Source organism: Bos grunniens, chromosome 14 (genome assembly GCF_055505025.1).
Source record: "Bos grunniens cultivar Pamir isolate PY7600 chromosome 14, Bosgru_T2T1.0, whole genome shotgun sequence".
NCBI lineage: Eukaryota > Metazoa > Chordata > Mammalia > Artiodactyla > Bovidae > Bos > Bos grunniens.
In genome coordinates, this window is record NC_141178.1 from 70,351,888 (window position 1) to 70,362,701 (window position 10,814).

Here is a 10,814-nt window from a genome sequence, read left to right on the forward strand (position 1 = left end):
CCAGTTTGGAGGAGACAGTGAAAGCCTCCCAGCGGGAATGACATCTAAGCTGAAGCCAAGTAGGAGTCAGTAGGGTCAATAAAGGGACAGGGAGAGTGTTTCAAGCAGAGGCCACGATGTGTGCTGAGGCCAGGGTGTGTGGGGAGTGGGGATGGGAGGTGAGAGAGAATAATGGAGTGGTCTCAAAAACTAAAAGAGGAGTAATGCGCTGAGGCATAGAAATGCCATAGCGTGGAGGGCTCTGTGAAAGAGTCAAAGGGATTAGATTGTATTCTGACTGAAATGAACATTTACTAAGTGTTTGAAGCAGGGGCATAAAGTGCTCAAGTTTCCATTATACAAAAAACTTATTCCTTCTAACCATAAGGTTTTATTTTAATCTCCTAGCTATTCCTCTCTAGATCTCTCAAGTCTAGATTTTCTAAATATGATCACAATTTCTAATGGGGAACCCAAAGTAAAAACAGGTTAGAGAACTGAGACCCAATGTCCCCGTTTAGCGATTCTAACGTGTTTTATTTACAGGATGTGCTTTCTGACATTAATGAAAGCATCTTCAGCTCTTGCTTGAGTCCTGGAAAAGAAGACACCTGTTTCAAGGAATGTCCAGCCTCTTCTAACATGGCAGCTGCCCCTCCAAGCTGATGACATTAAGGATGTGGCAGATTGAAGAGGCTGCAGATACCATTTGGTCAAACCACGTGGCTGTTTCCATCAGCTTTGTTTCTGCCATGCCCTTTGTCCACAGAAGGGACACAAGATGACTTTGTAATTCCTTGGCCATATGAAGATACAGATTCACCCAGGACTTTAAAAGCAAGAATATAATTGAAATGTCAAATGGGGACTTCATGATTGAAATTATGTTCCACAAAAGTTAATCTCTTGCTACCATTAGTGTTCTCTGGGTAAGGTTTCTGAACAAGAGTAACTCAAACTTCACTTTCAAAAAAAGGGAAAACCATGACACTCTGTCATCTGGACAGTTATGTGGTGGCATTGCTGAAGAAGCTTCCCAGGTGGTGCAGTGGTAAAGAATCCACCTGCCAATGCAGGAGACGCAAGTGATACAGGTTCAACCCCTGGGTTGGGAAGATCCCCTGGAGGAAGTAATGGCACCCCACTCCAGTATTCTTGCTTGGAGAATCCCTGGCAGGCTATATTCCATAGGGTTGTAAAGAGTCAGACATGACTCAGAGCACGTGTGCGCACATACACACACTCCTGAAGAAGTGGAGCGATGAGTTGACTTTTCTCCCAGAAAAAGCCAGCAATGACACAAAACTACCCAATTCCATGTGACCCAGGAGCATGCGTCCATTTCCCTTGTGTGCTTCCTCTCTTGGCTCGCCGCTGCATTTCTCTTTCCCTTCTTTCCTCTGTGCCTTCTTTCCCGCACCACTGACCCCCACCCCCGAATCCCAACCTGATAAGATTGTTGGCCTTTCCATCCACATTCTGATCTCTCTGGTCTCCATGCATTTTGATGCAAATTGTTCTTGGGGCTTCCCAGGTGGCACAGTGGTAAAAGGGCCACAAGCTAAGGAACACGAGCAGGCCTTGGAAGCAGAAAAAGGCAGAGAAGCAGACTGTTTCCTGCTGCTTCCAGAAGGAATGCAGCCAACTCCTCAGTTCTATAGTAAATAAAACCATGCTAACATTTTGCACATTTTAAAGGGGCAGCAGTAAATCCTTCACTATTCATGGACATTTAGAATTCCTTGTCACTAGAAACTCTCAAAGCTATGATTTTTTCCAGTAGTCATGTATGAATGTGAGAATTGGACCATAAAGAAAGCTGAGTGCCAAAGAATTGATGCTTTTCAACTGTGGCGTTGAAAAATGACTCTTGAGAGTCCCTTGGACTGCAAGGAGATCAAACCAGTCAATCCTAAAGGAAATCAGTCCTGAATATTCACAGGAAGGACAGATGCTGAAGCTAAAGCTCTAATACTTTGGCTACCTGAAGCGAAGAACTGACTTATAGAAAAAGACCCTGCTGATGGGGAAAGACTGAAGGCAAGAGCAGAAGAGGGTGACAGAAGATGAGGTGGTTGGATGGCATCACTGACTTGATGGACATGAGTTTGAGCAAGCTCCAAAAGCTGATGATGGACAGGGAAGCCTGGCGTGCTGCAGTCCATGGGGTTGCAAAGAGTTGGACACAACTAAGCGACTGAACTGAGCTAGAAACTCTCCAGGAAGTAACTTCTACATTGTTTCATGTCCTCAGCTTGACTGAAGCAGCGCACATACTGGCGCTCTTGCTTGTGTTTCCCTAAGGCTGACCCTCCAGTCTCTCCATATGGGATCCCGTACCTCCAAGCACGCTTGCTGCCCTCAATCGTCCCACTGTTTTCCGCTTCCCTCTGTCCTGCCCCAGTAGCTCCTCTTAAACCTACTCTAATTCTAAAATTACTGCAATTCTAAAATTAGGTTCTGTTTTTCCTCATCTTCACGGCCTTTCCCAAAGCTTCCAAGAAAATTCTCTTAACTGCCCTGCCACTAGCTTTGTTTTCATTTCCTGTACCTTCTCCCTCTTTTTCTAACTATGATAGTGGTCACAAAATTTGCATTTACTGGAACCAAAATTTCCTTGGTTGCCAAAAAATATACAGATGTAAATTGTCTTGTAATTAAACTTTGCATAAGGGGAACTCTCAGCTGGTTGGGAACTCTGGGCTCAATCAGTGGCAGGTTCCCTCCTTCCCTCCCCAGGGTCCCCAGATCAGCCTTCCAGCAGATGCTCTGCCAGCTCTTTGCAGCTTCCTGGGCTCTGCTCTGGGAATTGAGATGATATTATGGAGTTTTAATTAAACTGCCCCTCACAAAGTGGATGAGTGCCTTGAAAATCTTCCGGTAAAGAAACAGCAAAACACTAATCATGCAAGACCAGAGAGCAGTGAGAAAATAGCCATGCTGGCATCACTTCTAATCCTACAGTGTTTTATTCTCCAAATTCTGAAGGAAAAATAAGAATGATGAAACCAGATCTGACAGGAAGTTAGCCCCAAACGTTGACATGATCACAGTCTATGTGAAATATGGATTTATATAGTCACTCACACTGTCTGTGAAGCTTACTTCAATTGTATCTGTGCCTTGAGATGTTAGTGAATAAGAGCACAAAGCCATTGCAATGAGCAGGGCATTCGGTAAGAAAGTATGAGCAATGTAAGGACAAATGTTAACAGTATTTTTTTTTCAGGTATGTTTAAAGTTATGCATTACTTATCCTAATATTTCATGAAATTTCAACAAACTTAATGATAATTTAGAAACCTATCTTTCAGTTTTAAATTGACTTTATTTTAATTAATGTATCTATTTTATTTTTTTAATTTAATTTTATTTTTAAACTTTACATAATTGTATTAGTTTTGCTAAATATCAAAATGAATCCACCACAGGTATACATGTGCTCCCCATCCTGAACCCTCCTCCTTCCTCCCTCCCCATACCATCCCTCTGGGTCGTCCCAGTGCACTAGCCCCAAGCATCCAGTAACTGGAGGATAATTACTTTAAAATATTGTGATGGGTTTTGCCATATATTAATATGAATCGGTCATAGACAAACACGTGTCTTTTAAAAGACAAAAAGTCATATATCTCTGTGGCCATCTCCTGATCCAGTGAAATAAATGGAAAACAACATAGTAACAAGCCAGATGTATTCCTTTGTCAACAAATACTATGATGCTGCTAAATATTTATGGAAATAAACATTCAAACAATTACACAACAGAATGTATGTTTTACATGGAATGAAAGTACAAATGTTTCCAACATGTTTCTGTTTATAGGATTTTCTGGATTCTCATGTAATATTAAAGGATATGAAAAAAAATATGTGTGATCCTAGAAAGCAAAAATGCCCTCACAGAGAGTAGTTGGTTTAATGAACACAGCACTTTATGGAAGAAGTGCCTAAATGCCACCATTGTTGGGGCACAAGCTCTCACATGAGAAACTATAAGTTTGCATAATTAACACAAATAGGGCAACACATTTAAAAGTTATTTCCTGCATAAGTTATAGCGAAGCTATTGCATCAAAGTTGAGTGGAAAACCAAAAAAATGCTTTACATATGGAATGCACTTAATGCTGTCAAAGTCTCTAAAACAAGAAAGAATAAGTAATATTTTCCATAAGATAGGAAATGACTGCAATCTTTTTTACACTATGGATTTTATTGTGGAAATTACCTCATGGCAAAAATGTTGAAGGGACTGCAGAACAATAAAGAGAGATGTGCATTCCTCTTTTACAATAAAGGCCAGTGTTCCAAATTTGCTGACCTGCTCTGTAATAAGAAGTGATTGTCGGTAGCCAGCAGAAACGTTTGTAAAAATAAATCCACTCGATCTGTCCCTATGAGGTAGAAGTGGCATTTTACAGTGAAATAACTGCTCCCAAGGGAAAATCATAAAATGAAGAGAGCATTTGGAAAATATGTATTTGAAAATATTTATATTATTATGTGATTTATTTATTTATTGGACTCCCCCCCAAAAAATAACCTAATTGGGCTACCTCTAGTTTATCTCTTAAAACACACATCAGGCATGATGCTATAGTTAGTCTCCTCTGATCATCCCATAAGTTAGATTACCCTTTCCTTGGCCCCTCTTCTTCTGCACCCTGTACGCATGCTTGTATTGTCCTTACAGCATGGTAGCAGAGTATGCTACTTGTGTGTGCATCTCCTCCACTGAATTCTGAGTTTATTGAAATCAGGAAAAAAGCTATTGTCCTACCAAGATGAGAACAGAATCCCTCAAAGATGCTCTGTAAATATTTGGCAACTGGATTAAAAATCAAACATACAATGTACCAACGGACTGAAATAATTGGCCAATATAATAGTAATACTGCCAATATCAGTAATGATCATCATAGTGTCTGATGCTTGAACTAGTTTGCTATGTGCCAGGCACTGATCAAATCTTCTTGTACATATGTTCTGATTTAATGTTCATTACAATCTTAATGGAATGTACTGTTAGATTCCCTAATTTATAGATGTGGGGGAAGGAACTTGTCCCAAATCATGCAGTTAATTGCCTGAGATACAATACAGGTGGTCTGTTCACAGATCTCAGATCCTGTAAAACGAGGAAAACCAAAGCTCGGCACCTGGTTTCAAAAACAGAATTGGAAATGGACAGATTATGTAAAATAAATAATCATAATACTAGATTGACAGTTACATAGCAAGGACTCTTGATATAATACAAATGATTCTACCTTAAGCATATAGGAATTTGTGTTCTACAAGGCTACAGGTTCTACTTCTCATTCTGTATTCTCAATAACATGTAGTATTGGCTCCTTAAACTCTCTGTAGAATAGTCTTTATTGTATCGTTGTAGAATGAATAAATGAATGTATGAAATGAATATTATGTTCAGGGGCTTCACATAATTGATCATGTCACATCATACCACAGACCTACTGCTAGTCCCAATGCAAAGCCTAGAATACAGCAGCTCAGAAAGGTCCTTCCTTTCCCCAGTGTCAGACAGCTGGTAGATGGATGGCTCCCTCCCTTCCCGAAGCTCTTTGTCCATCCAGATTGGTGCTCTCAGCCCTGTTTATCTCAAATGAAGAGGGGCAAGAGTGACTGGAAAGTATCCACAGCTGTGTGGCCTTATCACCACAGGGCACGAGGAACAGCTGAAGGGACTGAGGGCATTTGGCCTGGAGTGAAGGAGACTCAGGGAGATGGAATCACAGCCTTGAAGTATTTAAATGGCATCGAGTGGAAAAGGGATTGCACTGAGGGAATGTAGCCCAGGAGGGTGACTCCAGGAGTGCTGCGAGGAAGTGAAAGGGAGACAGGTTTCAGACGGAGGAAAGAACTTCCTGGTATTTGGAGACGTGCTCTAGTGGGAAAGATCATCTTGGAAGGTTCAAATGACCCGTTGCCGAGGGCAGTTCCTACACAAGGTGGTTGGTGGAACTTGTCTACTTTCTGTTTCATAGATTTTATATGATTAAATACGATCACGCAAGACCAAGGGAGGGTACTTTGTCATCTATAGAATGACATTATAATAATTAATTATATGTAACTAATAATTAATAATGGCAGATTATTTTTTTTTTTACTTTTTATTCCAAATCATCACTGTTAATGTTGTTTGCTCAACTATGAAATGATGATAATAATAGTACTTTCCTCATGGTGTTTGTTGAGAAGATTCAATGACTAGAAATCTGTGTACTGAGAATGCTCCCTAACACAAAGAAAGCATAAGATTTTTACTTTAATGCTACTACTAATAATAAATGTCATTGTTCAGTGGCTAAATTGTGTCCAGATCCTTGTGACCCCATGGACTGCAGCACACCAGGCTCCTGTCTTCCACGATCACCCACTCTCTCTATTCATCTTACCCTCTGCTGCTCCCTTCTCTTTTTGCCTTCAATTGTTCCCAGCATCAGCCATTTCCAATAAGTCACCCCTTCGCATCAGGTAGGCAAAGTATCGGAGTTTCAGGTTTAGTATCAGTCCTTCCAATGAATATCTCAGGATTGATTTTCTTTAGGATTGACTGGTTTGATCTCCTTGCAGTCCAAGGGACTCTCAAGTGTCTTCTCCAACACCACAGATCAAAACCATCAGTTCTTCAGCCTTCAACCTTCTTTATGATCCAGCTGTCACACCCATACATGACTACTGGAAAAACCATAGTTTTACTATACAGACATTCATTGGCAAAGTGATGTCTCTGCTTTTGTAATACACTGTCTAGGTTTGTCTTAGCTTTTCTTTCAAGGAGCAGCATCTTGTAATTTCAAGGCTGCAGTCACCATCCACAGTGATTTTGAGCCCAAGAAAATAAAATCTGTCACTGCTTCCACTTTCTCCTCTTCAATTTGCCATGAGGTGATGGGACTGGATGTCATGAGCTTAGTTTTTTTAATGTTGAGTTAAAAACCAGGTGGGTGTGGGTATAGCCCCCTAGGTAACCTTAAGCTTTTGCAGAGGAGAGAGAGGTTAGTACCAGCCAGCATTCACCAGGATGGATGGAGTTCCTTGGACCTGCTTCCTAATCACAATCCTATCCCTTAGGCAGGTCATTTAACCTCTTTCAGCTCATTTCATTCATTAATAAAATGGGGACAGTAATGTTCATTTGTCAGGGATGCAGTGGAATTGAAGGACATGATGTGTAATTAAGCACTGTTGTGATGTCTGTCAGGGACCCTGATAAAGTCAGCCCTCTTTCTGCTTGTCTCTGCTCAGTGGGGTCTTTTCTCATCACCTCTTCCATCAACATCAGCCTCACTCCCTCGCCTCACCTTCAATACCAAACAGCAGAGGGAATCTTCACCTGAAGTTATCATTTGGAGCCTTAACACTATACAAGCACTGTTGGGGTCTCTATACACTTCCAAGAAGATAGAGAGGTTGAATGGGAATAGAAAAATCTTCCTAGACACTCAGTGCATAATTTAACAGGGTCATCACAGAAGCCCAAGAAAGGATAAAACATAACTATACTTGAAACTTTACCATGGCAGCTCCTCTCCTTTATTTCAAAGTTCAGAATGCCTATAACATGATGATTTTATGCCTGGTTGAAATATCAAGAACTTCAGCCTTTCCTAGAGGGTAAGATTTGGTCAGGGGACGTGGTAATGCCATAAAGACTTGGAAATTTGAGAAGGTCGGGTCACAGAACTTAAATACTCAAAACACAGAAGCACAGCATAAATTAACCATCTCAGAACTCTAGCAGGATGGTCTAAGACAGAAGATTTTAATTTGCATTGCCACCAGAATTTAACACAAGGTGGAGCCTTGGAAAACAAATATCACAAATTCTCATTAAATTGTCAAACACTTTTCCAGCATTTCCTCTCCTATTATACCTGATTATCATCACACACACACACACATACACACATACCTTGATAAGTTATTAGGAAATGTGGGGAAATGACTGAGCATCTAATGAGATTTAGGGAAAATAAAAACATGTATTTTAATGTTTTTCCAGCAGTAGAAATAATTCATCAAATTTTTTAAGATTCACTCAGCTTCATTTCTTAAAATGTCTTCATAAATTTTGAAGAACAAATATTACTGAGCTCTAAAAGAGTTGCAGATCAGTCCTCTCACCTCCAATCACTTATCTCAGCATCTGTGCACCTAGATTATATATCTAATTATAAAAATACTAAGTGCTGTGCCCCATGCCTGGCATTACTCAATTTTAGACGTTTTCTTCACACATCATATTGGCTTTAAGGTACATTAGGATGACAGCTGGTGGCTTGTAGAGTGGTGATTGTAGTAAGTCATATTCGAAGATACCTGAAGAAGTGTAGATCAATTCACTGATGGGTTATAGTGTAGGGAGAGGACTTCTTGACAAAAATGATGCTAAAGTAGAAAGAGTTCCTAATTAGAGAGTCAGTTCAGTTCAGTCGCTCAGTCATGTCCGACTCTTTGTGACCCCATGAATCGCAGCACGCCAGGCTTCCCTGTCCATCACCAACTCCCAGAGTTCACTCAGACTCACTTCCATCGAGTCAGTGATGTCATCCAGCCATCTCATCCTCTGTCATCCCCTTCTCCTTCTGCCTCCAACCCCAGAATCAGAGTCTTTTCCAGTGAGTCAACTCTTCGCATGAGGTGGCCAAAGTACTGGAGTTTCAGCTTTAGCATCACTCCTTCCAAAGAAATCCCAGGGCTGATCTCCTTCAGAATGGACTGGATAGATCTCCTTGCAGTCCAAGGGACTCTCAAGAGTCTTCTCCAACACCACAGTTCAAAAGCATCAATTCTTTGGCACTCAGCTTTCTTCACAGTCCAACTCTCACATCCATACATGACCACTGGAAAAACCATAGCCTTGACTAGACGGACCTTTGTTGGCAAAGTAATGTCTCTGCTTTTGAATATGCTATCTAGGTTGGTCATAAATTTCCTTCCAAGGAGTAAGCGTCTTTTAATTTCATGGCTGCAGTCACCACCTGCAGTGATTTTGGAGCCCCCAAAAATAAAGTCTGACACTGTTTCCACTGTTTCCCCATCTATTTCCCATGAAGTGATGGGACCAGATGTCATGATCTTCGTTTTCTGAATGTTGAATTTTAAGCCAACTTTTTCACTCTCCTCTTTCACCTTCATCAAGAGGCTTTTTAGTTCCTCTTCACTTTCTGCCATAAGGGTGGTGTCATCTGCATATCTGAGGTTATTGATATTTCTCCCGGCAATCTGGATTCCAGCTTGTGCTTCTTCCAGCCCAGTGTTTCTCATGATGTACTCTGCATATAAGTTAAATAAGCAGGGTGACAATATACAGCCTTGACGTATCATTTTCCTATTTGGAACCAGTCCATTGTTCCACGTCCCATTCTAACTGTTGCTTCCTGACCTGCATACAAATTTCTCAAGAGGCAGGTCAGGTGGTCTGGTATTCCCATCTCTTTCAGAATTTTCCACAGTTTATTGTGATCCACACAGTCAAAGGCTTTGGCATAGTCAATAAAGCAGAAATAGATGTTTTTCTGGAACTATACTGGATAAATCACATTTCAGGTGACTTTTAGGAAAAAAGCGCTGAATAAATAAATTGTGATAAATAACTTCTAAGCATAGTTTGGGCTTCCCAGGTGGTTCAGTGGTAAAGAATCCACTTGCCTAGCAGGAGACTAGGGTTCTGTCCAGGGGTCAGGAAGATTCCCTGGAGAAGAAATGGCAATCCACTGTAGTATTCTTGCCTGGGAAATCCCATGGACAGAAGAACCTGGGAGGCTACAGTCCATGAGGACTGCAAAAGAGTCGGATATGACTTAGACACTAAACAACAATAAGGGCATTTTAAGTACTGAGACTGTAGGATACTATGGGGAAGAAAGAAGGGAAATATTTTGCAGTGTGAGTTGTTCCCAGCCCTAAAGGATAGTTACAAAGAGCAATCTCTACTTTGAATACAGTGTATGTGCTTAAGAAATATCTTTAGCATGTATTTAAGGATGTGATACAATTAAAATATGAAGTAGGAAAAAATTAATCTATATCAGAGGAGGTTGAGGATCAAGGGCTGAATAATAATTTCAAACCACTCAGCTCATGAATTTCAAAGTTAGGATAGCTCATTGGACTCCAAATCCTGGAATCTTCCTATTGATTTTTCCTGGAGCAAATAGGAAGGCAAAACATCAGCAGACCTATGACAGACTGGACACAAGCCAACATTGAGGGGGACCAAAGACCCCCACCTCCAAAGTTCTGAGCATATTTAGAAGGGAGAATGATGACAATATTGATTTAAATAGGAAAGGTAGTGAAGGAACTTGTTTTGTCTGCAAATTGTTAATATTGGGGTTAATCATATTTAGAGATGACTGTGGTCATTGAGAGAACAGAATCCAAAAACAATTATGAAGTAATAACAGCCAACATTCAATACTTACCAGGCAGTTGTCATTAAGTGCTTTTTGTATATTAACTCATTTAGTATTCATAGCAACTCTAAGAATCAGTGCTACTAATGGGGAAAGTGAGGCACAGAGAGGTAAAAAAAAGTGATCTGAGGCCAAACCGTCAGTAAATGGAAGAACCAAGAACTATACCCAGGAGTCTGGCTCCAGAGTCCACATTTTTAAACACCACAGTCTGGTACAGGGAGATTTGGAAGATCTTCACAGAAATCCACAGGCACACAAGTTAGGGGAGCTGCCATACTGCTGGGTAAGTTAGAGAAGGCTTCTCAGGAGAGGTGAAGCTTGAAAGAGAAAGTACACAAACTATTTTCCACATATTTTTGTGTGAACTTGACCATTGCATATTT